General features: G+C 49.0%; 1 protein-coding gene across 3 annotated transcripts in view; it reads right to left on the reverse strand.

The window, feature by feature from the left end:
• Nucleotides 1-12377, reverse strand: part of CDK12 (cyclin dependent kinase 12) — a 71938-nt gene that overhangs the window by 1898 nt on the left and 57663 nt on the right. Inside the window, exons 16-17 of one of the 3 annotated variants that reach the window (XR_001602416.2) lie at nucleotides 11103-11200; nucleotides 6970-7622 (exon numbers count right to left, since the gene is read on the reverse strand). The gene's annotated coding sequence lies outside the window, so the exon portion shown is untranslated. Of the gene's footprint in view, nucleotides 1-1688; nucleotides 7623-11102; nucleotides 11201-12377 lie in introns of those variants that run through there. The other 2 variants (XR_001602415.2, XR_015715871.1) reach the window with 2 other exon arrangements.

Consider the following 12377-nt stretch of genomic DNA (forward strand, 5'->3'; position numbering starts at 1 on the left):
CTACTCCAGTCTCTTCTCCCACTCTTCCCTGTCCAGTTGTTGTTCCTCAGGTGTAACTTTTTTCAGGGTGCAGCTTACTCTCTCTAAAAGTACTCTAAAACAGGTGCCAAGGGAGCCCAAGACAGGGCTTCGGTTATTAAATATAAATAGACAGGGGAGGGGAACTGAATAGAGAGACAGATATTATATCTCTCGGTCCCTGCAAGTTATTAGGATGAAGGCACTAGTGGTTGCTAAGCAACAGGTCTCCATAGAGGACAAGGCACTGAGAGGAAAAGCCTCCTTTGACTGAATTTTGGGTGAGAGAGTAGGGAAGGCGGAAGCCAAGGGCTGTGATCGGGCGGCAGGGCTGCGGGGATGGCGGGTGTGCCCTCCAAGACCAGCCCCATTCCCAGGCCTTGGCAAGCCTTCAGGACTGGTGGAAGAGGAAGGCCCGGGCAGCCCTCCCTCCCGCCAGGAGGAGGGAACCTGGTTTCCACAGCAACCCAGAAACAACCCTGGCCTTGTTTTGCTTATGGCTCTGTAGCCCTCTCGTGGAGCACTACCATGGACCCCTTTCTCTAACCCCCGACTTCTAATTTGGGGAGGAGGGCCCATAGAAAGGTTAGAGGAAGGGGTGCCACAAAGCCGGTCCTACTTCGCCCTAATGGACCTATGAAGCCTGAAGGGGCAGTGACTTTTCAGGGGAAAGGGCTTCCAGGTGTCCTGACCTCTGATCCCCTCAGGGGCTGCACGAAGCAGGGCCGAATGGCGGCATCGGATACAATTTCTGGGTTCAGGATCGCTTTCTAAAGGGCTAATGCAGCACAGGCTGGGGTTGGAGGTCAGGAGAGAATGAGGGGGGTGGGGTCTTTTGTGCCCCTTGGCCACCCAGACCCCCGTCCTCCTTGACCTGAAGTCCACTGTTGTCAGGACCCGAGAATGGAGATACAGAGCATTAACGTATGTCAAGTATAAGTGAGTGGCACCGAGGGGCATAATCTGTTTTTCTAATATGACCACAAGCAGAGTGTTAGAAGAATTAGGCCGACAGCTGCTGGTCCCCCCACCCCCGCCCTTCCTACACCCCCTCGCTCCCCCTCTCCCTTCCTCCTCGGCGTTTGCACACGCCAATGGCAGCGGAGCCCCGCGCGCGATTTCTCTTAATCTTCCGCCGCCATCCTGCGCTCTTTCCGCAGGCGGTGCTGCGAAGCCGGCAGAGCCCGCGTCACACCTTGCTGCTCCCCGAGATTGCTCCGCAGAGAGCTCAAGGAGATGGCAATTCGGTGCTGATGCCGGCTGGCAGCAGTTGGAAGAAGGGAAGGAGGAGAGAGAGGGAGGAGGAGAGGGGGGAAAAAGTTGGCACAGATACCAAGTTTTTCCCTAGAGACACTGGGGGGGGGGGGTGGAGAAGAAAATGACACAGAGGAAAGGAAACAAGGAAAAAGGCAGAGAGAGCGAGGGAGGGAGGGAGAGGGCGAGGGAGAGAATGAATGAATTAAAGTTCTCTTAGACATCCACATATGGACACCCCAGCCCCTCACTCATGACCCTCTAAAGATCACACCGCGCCGTCGGGGTTCCTGCACACACACGTGCACACACACACACACACACACACACACGCATGCACACACACGCGCACACACACGCACACACGCTCCTAGCCAACCTGGAAATCAGAGCAGCCCAGGCATGTTGTGTGTATTTGTGCAAGTGTATGTGTGTGTGTATACGCCTGTATGTTGTCTCTGTTTTGGATCGCAGTAGAATGCAGTATGTAAATGAGATGGTTATTACCGCAATGTTCATCAAGCTGAGCCGAGAAGACATTAATAGCCTGATGAATATGCATGTGAATTTGTTAATTAAGTTAATTATTCTGCTGAAAATGCATTCGTCTTCCAAGGACATTTTCCCAATGATTTTTACATGCTCTAGCCATTAGTCATGCTATATTTTATCAGGGAAATGAGTTTGCTTAAGTTGTAGAGAGAGAAAGAGAGAGAGAGGGAAGAGAAATAGAGGGGGAAAGGGAGAGGGAAAAAATGAGAGGAGAGAGGAAAATGCTGAAGTTGAGAGTGGGAAGGCATCTGAGGCCAGCCGGAAGTTTGGGGCCCAGCTGGGCTTTTGAAGCCTGCCCTCAATTTTTATGGGTACCCTACTCTACAATTTTTTGCTCTTATTTTGATGACAAACTTTTTTTTTCCAGTGCCAAATTTCCAACACATTAATTAATTGTTGTAGCCAATTAACTGTAGTTGTGCAAATGAGTTTAGCACTAATTACCATGCAGTGCCTGTAATCACATAAAAAACTTGCTGAGAGAGAGAGAAAGAGAGAGAGAGAGGAGAAAGGAGGAATGGGAAGGGAGTGGTGGCAACAGGGAAGGGGACCTGGAACAGACAGGCATCCAAGGAAAGGGAGTAAGCAGGGGTCCTGAGATTTTCGGTTGCAAACCATCTCGGTTCCAAGGGAAGATAGCTGTCTCTTAGCCACAGTCAGGACACTTAGGAAATCTCAGCGGGGATAAGAGCTGGTAAAGAGAGGTCTCCCTTGTGTCTAAGAACTTCCAACCAAAAGACAGAGATGCAGAATAGATATCTCTGGTAGTTTCAACAATGCAATGCAGTCCCTATAAATCCTGATGGTCTCTGTGTTTCCTCTCATGGCTGGAATTACTTGGTAAGGATGGTGGTGCCACTGGGACAACATGTGCCATTTTTGACTGGCCAAGGGAGATGGAGTGATATGGCTCTGGAGTCATAAGTAGATAGGGAAAATTGTCACTGGAATAGGCCAAGGGAGGGAGCAATGGTAACATCAACTATAAAAGAGCAGGTTTCAGCAAGAGGGGGGAGGAGGCAGCCTTTGGCCAGACACAGCTCCCAAGAGAGGAGCCAAACCTTCTCTCCTGCAAGTTGGCACCTCTACCACCATCATGTCTGGGCCAACTCTAGGTTTCCACCTGTCAGCTTCAACCAGTGCCCAGAGGCTGAGGGACAGACCAACTGATTTCTGCAACTCCTTCTGACTTAGTTGGAGGGGAAGAGCAATATTTAAGTCAGAACTAAACATTGGACTGGCATTTTAGCTTCCCCCTGTACCATGTTCCAGACACAGAGCCTGCCCAAGGTGTCATACATGTGTAAGTGAACTGTAGTTCCCTTCACCGCAACCAAATAAAAAGGTGCTACACCTCTTACCCCTCCAGAATAGAGAGCTCACTCTTTGTCATGGGCCTCAATTTCCTTAGACCTGTCAGAGATACAGTCAACTTCATGTTTCCAAGGAGGATCTTGCCCACTCCTTCTCTGATAGACAACCCAAAGGTCGGATCCTCCCTTTCCCATTCCAGGCCGCAGGTCTGTGGGCAGATTGCCTATGGGCTCCACCCACTTTAGCCTTGTTCTTCCCTGGCAAAGTGGAAGCAATCTCAAGGACACGGGCCTTACTGTCCCCGCTCCTTGACACTGCTGCTCTTCTAACCTATGAACCAAAGTTAGCTGTGATGACCTGAATCGACCCAGGCTGCTCCAATGTTCTTCCCACCTCCAACATCTCTCTTCCACCACACCCTTTTCTCAGCAACCTCAGAAAGGCCTGAGAAAAGCCTGGTGTAGTGCAAGAGCCCTATTATCTTGGGTTCCAGGCTCTTCTTTGCCATTTAATAGAATGTGATAGTGGGAAAATCACTTACTATGAGCCTCAATTTTCCTCAACTATGAAATGGAAATAACAGTGCCCTACCTAAAAGGTTAAGAAGCTTAATAATTGTGAATATAAACCACTCAGCACACCAAGTAAAATGAGCTACTTCATTAATTCCTAGTGAGTACAAAGTGAAAGTACAGAGCATTCTTTTTCTTTTTCTTTTTTTAAATCCTCACCTGAGGACATGCTTAGGGAGAGGAAGGGAGAAAGAAAGACCCATGAGAGAGAGAAACATCGATTGGTTGCCTTTTGTACATGCCCCAACCACGGATGGAATCCACAACCCAGGTATGTGCCCTGACCAGGAATTGAACCGGTAACCTTTCAGTGCACAGCCAACGCTCCCACCAAGCTACTCCGGCAGGGCTAAAGTATTCTTTAACAGGTGAATGGTTAAACTGTGGTACTTCCACACCATGGAATAAAGAAAAGGACCAAACTATTGATACATACAAAAACTTGGACGGGATTATGCTGAGTAGAAAATGCTGATCCTAAAAAGTTGCATAGTGTATGACTCCTATTTTTGAAATGACAACATTTTAGAAGCAGAGGATAGATTAGTGGTTGCCAGGGATTGCGGAGGGGGTAGGTGGGCATGATTATAAAAGGGTAGCATGAGGAATCCTTGTGGTACTGAAACTATTCAGTATCTTGACTGTAGTGGTAGATATATACAAATTTACACAGGTAATAAAATTGCATAGAATACACATACATACACACACATGAACAAGTAAAACGGGAAATCTGAAAAAGATTGGTGGATTGTATCAATGTCAATATTCCGGTTGTGACATGCTGTAGTACTGCAAAATGTCACTACTGGATGAAAGTAGGAAAAATGTACAAAGGATGTCTGTAATATTTCTTATAACTGCATGTGAATCTATAATTACCTCAATGGAAAAAAAAAGCTATGATAGATTATTAATGTCTCTGCTGGGTATAGAAAGGAGAAGGGGCTGCCCTTGTGTTTCCATTGCAGAATTCCAAAGAGAAAGATTAAAAAATATTATTCTCATTAGGGCACACCAATAAAATGATCATAAGCATGCGGGGGGGGGGGGGGTATTTGTATCTGTTGATCCAATAATTCCACTTCTTGGAATTTACTATAAAAAATCCATGAAGTTTTATGTGTTAGGATGTTTGTTGTGGTATTATTTAGAACAGTAAAAGTACCTGAAAGACTAAAAATAGGAGATGAGCCTTATAAATCATGACATATCTAGGTAATGAAATATTCTATAGACTTGAAACATACTTTAAAAATATACACCCAGCACAATGTAGGCATTCAATAAATGGCAGTGGACTTTACTGAGGTGTTATGGGTGTCAAAAGAGCTAATGTAGGTAAATGTACTTAACAAGTGTAAAGTGCCTGGCAAATATTAGGTGTTGCTATCCTAATGTCTGTTTCTCCCAGCTCCACCCTAGACAAAGATGTACTTCCGGCAGAACACTGCCTAAGGTGCTCCTGGCTGGAGAGGAATGGGAATGGGGAACTGTCTCATTGGGGAGTCTGAGTCAAGGGATTGGGGCTATTTTCTTTTCCGGAGACTGTCACCCCTGGCTCCACACCATGAAGAAAACTATGGACATTCTCCCCAGCATATATATATACACATATTTGGACTATAATTTCAGGGGACTCATGGAGTCTTTGAAGCAATGTCAGCCCTGCTGACGCGATAAACGTAATAGACTCTGTTGCATCACCCCCTGTTGAATGAGCACCTACTGAGTATCAAGCACTGTCCTAGGTGCTTTACACTCATTATTTCACTACATTCTCTCCACAATCTTAAGAGGTTGTTCATTTGCATTTCAGACAAGGAAAGTAGGGCTCAAAGAGGTTAAGTGACTTACTAAGATAGCGCAGCTGATAAATGGCAGCGCTAGCACTGGGACCCAAGGCTGGCCGCTTAACACACTACATCTAGAAGGACTGAGGAGGGGTGCAGTGTGTGAAGCCTGCACTGAGGCCCACATCTGAAGGAGCACCAGAAAAGTAACCCTGTTCTTCTGATGCCCCTTGGGTAGGCACAGACTTAAATCCATCCAGGCAGAAGCAAAATCTCTGAAGAGAAGTAGTCCCATTCTGAAGTCTTACATTCACGAGTTTTTCCATGTCTGACCTCTATCCTTTCTGCTAAAATATGACCCTTTTCCCTCTCATTAGCAGTGGAGATGGTGAATATATGGCATAGTGTCCCTCCATGAAAGGTCCTAAGTCAGGAGGGGAGAGAGGAACACTCCTTCCCCAGTTCTGTTCAGGCCATGACTAGGAAACTTCAGTCCCTTTGGTCTCCTGGATCTGCCCCAAGGTATCAAACCAAAGATAAGCAGGAGAAAATGGACCAGGAAGAAAAGCAGAAAGGAATAGCTTAGTCAGACCAAGGAGAGCAGCTTGAAGAATGGCCTGGGAGTCCCTCAGGACCTTAGTGCCAGGCTCAGGGTGAAGTTACCATGGGCAGTTTTTCCCACCAGGCTCAGCAGCCAGATTCATGCCTGACATCTACCTAGCTGTGGAGGTCTGGCCAGTATTCCTCATGTCGGAGCCGCGTATCTGTTTCCATATAACATCTCTATAGAAAGGAGGGGGGGTGGAGGTTCTGCCACTCAGTATTTATTCATCCTGTTTCAGTACTACCTTGCTGGACTTGCTCAGGACCAGGCAGTCAACTGGGGCCTTAGAGATGCCCAGGGAAGAAAGAGAATAATCATGTGAGGAGGATGTTGGGATCCCAAGGCTGGGTCGAAAGCTCTTTATCTCAACATGAGAAGCAGGAGGACAACTGGGGCCTGAGTCTGGACACATCGACAGGAGAGGGGAGGTCTCATCCCTCCCTCCCTCTGTCCTTCCCTCCTCCATACACTAGTCTACCTGCTGGGGCCCAAGCATGCCCACTGCTCTCTTTGGCTTCCCTTACCATCTACCCTACGGAGAGGAGAGGGTTAAAGGCATGGTATGGGCAAGCTATAAATTTCCCATCAGTGTGGGGAGAGTAGGACTGTTGGCAAGAAGGGGGCTGGGCTGGGGGGGGAGGGGGAGCTGGGAAAAAGCCAGGAGGTTGTCTCTAGGTAACAATAAACACTGCAAGTAAGGAGCAGCTGTTACACTTACTCTCTCTGCATCACAATGCTGAAATAACACTAATAAACCAGTGTGCCCAATGCACAGGCATACACGCATTTAGGGCCAGGCTCCACAGCACCCCTAGGGCTGCCCTCTGCTTCGGGTCAGGGCCCTTGGTACCAGTGGACATACCAGTCCTGGCCTGGCTGTACTTGTGGGAGGACGTGGGTTGACGAGTCAGTCTCAGTCAGAGTGGCAGTCTCAGAGTCAGGGGAGTGGCAGAGGCGGGGGACTCTGGGTTCAGATCCTGATGGCATTCACTGGTGGAAAGAATTCAAATGGGTTAACTCTTGGCTGGGCGTTGGGAGAAGAGAAGGAGAGTGAGAGAGAGAAAAGTATAGACAGGAAACAGACAACTACTTACCATGTCTTCTTAGACAGGAGGGGATAAAATGGCCAGGAGTGGAGTTGGCTGAAGGAAGGTGGAAGAAACAGGGGGGCCAAGGAGAGAGAGGTTTGAGAAAGAGGAGGGCATGTGCTACTGAGGAGTGATTCTTATATTACTCACTCACTCACTCACTCACTCTTACATCTCACCACAGCTGGTGCACCCCCTCACAGCACCACTTTTATACCAGAGCCAGGTAATTATTGCTTTAGTTCAGGACTGAGCTTTATTACGGGTATTCCAGCCGAGGCCTGGGCTCCTGATGCTGTCAGGGAGAGCTGGGGAAGTGGAGCTGGTCCCATGTTCCTACATGAAGGGCAGCTGGTCTGTCTCTTTCTCCAACCAAATCCGTCTCTGAATCTTCAGGAGCATCTCAGCAGGGGGCCCCTCACCCCAGCTGGAGAGTAGAGCCACCAGCAATGAAAGCAACAGAAACAGGCAAATGAGTACTCGGACTCTATTGGAGAAGTCCCTTCCGCTTAGCCAATCCTTCCCAGTTTAGAGGGAGGGTATTTATTATTATGTATCTGGATACACTGGTATCCAAGATCCCTGCTTCCCTTTGCTGAAAGAAGGAGGCCCCTGGGACTGTGGTCAAAGGCATGGCTGGTTCTCTTGGTCCATCTTCTGGTCCCTTCCTGCTGGTGTGATCTCAAATAAAGTACCCTATCATCCTCCCGATTCAGAAAGGATGGAGGAGATGCACACTGCCAACCTGGTCTGTAAGGGGAGAGAGAATCAGCACCTTTGAGGATCTATGGTGCCTGTTTCCAGGGAAGAGAGTATAGAGACCAACTGGTCTTAAAATAATGTTTTTAGCCCTGTCAGGTGTGGCTCAGTGGTTGAGCGTCAACCTAGGATCCAGGAGATCACGGTTTGATTCCCGGTCAGGGCACATGCCCGGGTTGTGGGCCCAATCCCCAGTCGGGGGTGTGCAGGAAGGAGGCAGCCGGTCAATGATGACTCTCATCATTGATGTTTCAACTCTCTCTCTCCCTCTCCCTCCTCTCTCTGAAATAAAAAAAGATATATTTTAAATAAATAAATAAGTAAATAAATAAATAAATAAAGTTTAAAAAAAAATTCCTAAGTCATGTGGTGTCAAATAAAGTTTTTAAAAAAATCCCTAAGTCATGTGGTGTCAGCTGGGTACCCAGAGCTCTGAGCAGGAAAGTAAGGGCAGGGAGAAGGAGCTGTGTCTGCCTGGAAAGCTTCTCTTCTGGAAGGTGCCCAGGAGCACTGAGCTGCCCCAGCACATGTGGATGCCCAGCACCTCTGTGCAGCCAATGGTTACAGTAAGAGCAAGTATAATTGGCCTCTCCTATCGTTTCCTCACTGGGCAGCCTTGTACTAGGATGCTCAGCCTCCCCTGCTCTCTTTTCCATTTCCATCTCTTCCTTCATAGCTGACCTCTCCTTGCCCCACAATCCAGATAAGAGACTTTTATCCACAGAGCTCAGAGTGGGGGAGAAATGGACAAAAGAGAGCTCTAACAGGCCTGGGCCCCCTTCCCCTCTGTTGTTTTCATGAGCCACCCCCACTACTATGAGTCACCAAAACCTTGAGCTCAGCTGAGCTGCCAGCAGCCTTCTCCCTCCTCACTCTTCCAGCAAAGCAAATATGCACCCGAAAGGCTCCAGAGCCCGCCACCTTCCTACTTACAGGGGTAGAGCCCCCTCCTTTATCTCTAGGAATCTGCAACACATGTACACTTTGAAATGAGTGAGCAAAGGAGTGCAAGGGACCTCGGCATGAGCTCTATGCATGAGCAAAGAGCCAGCTGCCTGCACGGAAAGCAGGATTACCTACCAGGAGATCTGACACACTTGGCCATACAGCCTTGTTGGCATGTGAGAGGGGGCGCAGGAAAGAATGGGGTAAGGAGGCTGTTTCAGAAGCAGGTATCTCCTCCTGGATCCCTCTCTGGTCAGTTTCTCCTTGACCTCTCTCCCTGGGTGCTGAGGACATCATGGCACTGCCACCTCTGAGATGCCTTCCTTCCCCTTCCCCCGGGAGCTAGAGGGGATCTGCGTGACAACCTCCAAGGTGTCAAAATGGTAGGTTCAGATATCCAGATCTTGTTCCATCCAGTGAGACACACCGAGGGAGGAAGAAAAGGGTCCTACCAGAGCAAAAGCTAAACCCTGGGCCAATACTGAGTCCCTCAATGATTCTCTTTTCTCCAGAGTGCAGGGGATTCTCGGTACTGCTACCTCTGTGTTCCACTTTAAGTCTATTCCTCTTTCCCTGCAAAGGTTCAGGGTTTCTTCTGGAATCCAGAGCTGGCTCCAGACTTGACTCCAGGGCTGAAGACCTGGCACTCTTGGCTAAACTTTGGTAATATGAGGCAGGACTGGTGGGGCTTGGGGGAAAGGAGGAAAGGAGACCCTGTTCCTTAGAGAAATGTCCAGAATCTAGACTGAATGTTTTAAGGGCCCTTTAGCTCCCCCAACATGCCTCCAATGTTGGAGCAGGGGTGGACAAGGAGTGACATCCTCTCCCCACTTTCTTCACTGCATGCTCTTCTCCACTGCTCTATGGTTCGGAGGAGAAACAGGCTCTGTAAACAGGAGCCACCTAATAAATCCCCTGAAAAATATTCAATATGAACAGCTTGCCCTGTGTTAGGCATCCAGCCCCACAGGCGGGACTACAGGACTCTCAGTTCACAAATTTTCCCTCTTTTCTCCTCACTTTCAGGCTTCGTCCTGAGCTCCCCGACGAGTGACTCTTCCTTTGCAACTCCCTGGCACAGTTCTCCTACCCTACCCCCACCCCTGCAGGTCCTCGGAAGCAGTGGCGGAGCTAGAAGAATTCTTTCCGGACTGTTTAGAGGGATGCGAGAGGGCCTTTCTTATCTTGTTGGCAGTAGAGAAGGCGGAGAATCAGAGAGCCAAGAAGATGACCCTGAGGGTCTAAGAACAGAGCAGGGTGAGGCTGGGGACACTTAGAGGCACATCCTGCTCTTGACCAGGGCCTTTGAGGATATAAAATGGGGCACTAAGACAGAAGAGAGGACAATTCTGGGTGTGGGGGAAAGGTGTCGCGGGCTTGGAGAGTGTGACAAAGCTTCTACCCACACTGCTTTCCAAGCTCTCTACCCATCCTTGCCCTAACCCCAACTCAGTCTCATGAAGCACAGAACAAAGAATGTTAAATTTTTTGAGGAAGGATGAAGATGCCAGGAAATGCCACCTTTGGTAACCTGGCAGGAAAGTCCCTTTTCTCCTTCTCTCCCTTCTTAACCCTTGAGTCTGAAAAGTGAAGGAAGCAGGAGATGGGGAAATGTGCCCTTCTCTCCAGTGTGCGCCAACACCACACAGAGCCAGACGGGGCCTGGCTGAGAGTGCTGGGGCCACGGCACCGCATGAATACGGGGGTGATTCTGACTCCGCTTTCAGAGCCTGGAGTTTCATTTCCATCTCTGTTCTCAGCTCAGACATGGACAAGAGGAATAAGACCACTCCTCAGGATTTTTTTTTAGCTTAATTTTCTCTAGTAGCTTATATTACAGCAGGGAAACTTGTGATAAAATCTCAAAAAACCCCTCAATATTTAGTCATCATTGGGGGATTTATTTCTAGGTTAAGGAACTGGGGTAGTTGGTGCATTTCATTCTCTGTGGACCTTATAAAGTATGGTAAAATCCCATGGAAGTGGGGGTGGGGTGGGATCTGTCTGCCTGGAAGCAAGGGAATGCATGAGATAATCTTTAGAATAGGCTGTATAAGGGAAATGTCCCCGAGTAGTGCCCCTGCCTGACTCCCCTGAGTTGCTTCCAAGACTCAGGGTCCAGAGACATGAGGCCCCAAGCAGTAGAGAATGATATTCTGCCCACACTCTTCCCCTGACTTCCCCCCACACCCTACCTCCCTACCTTTCCCTGTTCCCAGGAAGTCTCCAACTCCAGGAACACAAAGCAACACCAGGACAGGATTCAGCTGATTTCCCATCTCCTGGTCTCTGTTTCCACATCTACAAAATGAAGGGTTCAGCAAGATGAGCTCCAAGTTCTCTTCCTTGCAGCAGTAAGGTTCTATGATTCATACCCCAAAGGCACCAGGCCTCATTTGCATGCTGTTCTGATGTAATCTCCATGGCACTTATTTCATGTCTAACTGTACAGAAATATCTCTGAACCCTGCCCCTCTCCTCTCTCTCTCACCACAGTCTCTGGTTCCATGGTCCCTAGTTCTTGTCCTCTCTCTTCAAAGCTCTGTCCCCACCTTCCTTTCACTTCATGTTATAGCACTCACTGGGACAAGCCCACTTGGACAAAACCCTAAGAGCAAGAAAACAGCCTTACCTAATATTCTGGCTGCAATTTTGGGCCCCAGACCTGAGTCAACCGGTACAGTTCCATCCTTTTGGAAGCTCCTGGCAGTTGGGGTAAATCCTGGCACCTCTCCTCAGTGCCTCCCCTCTTCCTCCACCTCACTACTCTCCATGCCAGAACGCAAAGTGGCCAGTGATTGATGGGCCTGGGTTCCCGGTAACCGCACCCAGTGGCCCAATCCTCCTCCCTTACCCAATCCCTCCCCTGTCCCTATTCAGAGATCAGATTGTCTCATGTTGGTCCCTGAGGTCCCATTAATTAAAAATACATCCAATTAAATGGCAGGTGAAAACGTGCTATTGGAGCTCTCCACCCCCCTTGCCCCAGCTTGGTCCCCCGCCCCCCCTTAAGGCTCAGCTGTGCTTTGAGCTGAGAAAAAAAAGAGAGAGAGAGAGAGGAAGAACGAGGGAGAGAGAAGAGGAAGACATGGGGGGGTATGGTGAGGGGGTGCTATTTGAACCTCTGCCAGGGTAGCATGTGCCAGCCTGGGAGGGTGGCACTGTGCCCTAGTGTCTAATTTCTAGAGGTGTGAGTAGGTTCAGTCAGCTGGGTACCTACTTCCATTTCCCTTAAAGGGGCAGAGGGAAGTCAAAGGGCATGGCTAGCTGTGCTGCCTTCCTTCTGGGCTTGGTGGGTAGAGGGCAGAAGTGTAACTGGTAAAGGGCCCTTAGGTGGGGGTGTGATGTTCAGGGGTTGGGAGAGTCTGAGGCCTCCATTCTTGGCATGTGGCTGCTCTTCCCCACACTGCAAAGAAGATAAAGAAGAGGCGGCTGGGACCCAGGTGGCAGGGCATGGCAATGTTCCCAAGCCAGGCTG

The sequence above is a fragment of the Miniopterus natalensis genome, chromosome 17 (genome assembly GCF_054644295.1).
Source record: "Miniopterus natalensis isolate mMinNat1 chromosome 17, mMinNat1.hap1, whole genome shotgun sequence".
Lineage (NCBI taxonomy): Eukaryota > Metazoa > Chordata > Mammalia > Chiroptera > Miniopteridae > Miniopterus > Miniopterus natalensis.